Source organism: Schistocerca nitens, chromosome 9 (assembly GCF_023898315.1).
Source record: "Schistocerca nitens isolate TAMUIC-IGC-003100 chromosome 9, iqSchNite1.1, whole genome shotgun sequence".
In the NCBI taxonomy this organism is placed as follows: domain Eukaryota; kingdom Metazoa; phylum Arthropoda; class Insecta; order Orthoptera; family Acrididae; genus Schistocerca; species Schistocerca nitens.
Genome location: NC_064622.1, coordinates 15,435,268 through 15,436,019, shown reverse-complemented (window position 1 = coordinate 15,436,019; position 752 = coordinate 15,435,268). Strand labels below are relative to the sequence as shown.

The 752-nt window shown below is 52.9% G+C and overlaps 1 non-coding gene across 1 annotated transcript; it reads left to right on the top strand.

The window, feature by feature from the left end:
* Window positions 1-227: 227 nt before the first annotated feature.
* Window positions 228-300, top strand: Trnaa-cgc (transfer RNA alanine (anticodon CGC)). The gene has a single exon. It is a non-coding gene; the product is annotated as a tRNA-Ala (tRNA).
* Window positions 301-752: the final 452 nt, after the last annotated feature.

Here is a 752-nt window from a genome sequence, read left to right as displayed (position 1 = left end):
CAGAACACGCTTCACAGGTACCACGTCTGTAACAACTTTGGTGGTCGCCACATCGAGCCGCTGTTGTAATACATCAGTACTGAAACTTCCTGGCAGATTAAAACTGTGTGCCTCAAATGGTTCAAATGGCTCTGAGCACTATGGGACTCAACTGCTGAGGTCATTAGTCCCCTAGAACTTAGAACTAGTTAAACCTAACTAACCTAAGGACATCACAAACATCACCGAGCGAGGTGGTGCAGTGGTTAGCACACTGGACTCGCATTCGGGAGGACGACGGTTCAATCCCGTCTCCGGCCATCCTGATTTAGGTTTTCCGTGATTTCCCTAAATCGCTTCAGGCAAATGCCGGGATGGTTCCTTTGAAAGGGCACGGCCGATTTCCTTCCCCATCCTTCCCTCGCCCGAGCTTGCGCTCCGTCTCTAATGACCTCGTTGTCGACGGGACGTTAAACACTAATCTCCTCCTCCTCCATCACAAACATCCATGCCCGAGGCAGGATTCGAACCTGCGACCGTAGCGGTCTTGCGGTTCCAGACTGCAGCGCCTTTAACCGCACGGCCACTTCGGCCGGCAAAACTGTGTGCCGGACCGAGACTAGAACTCGGGACCTTTGCCTTTCGCGGGCAAATGCTCTACCAACTGAGCTACCCAAGCACGACTCACGCCCCATCCTCACACCTAAGCCATGTCTCCGCAATATCCTTGCTTCCAGGAGTGCTAATTCTGCAAAGTTCGCAGGAGAGCTTCT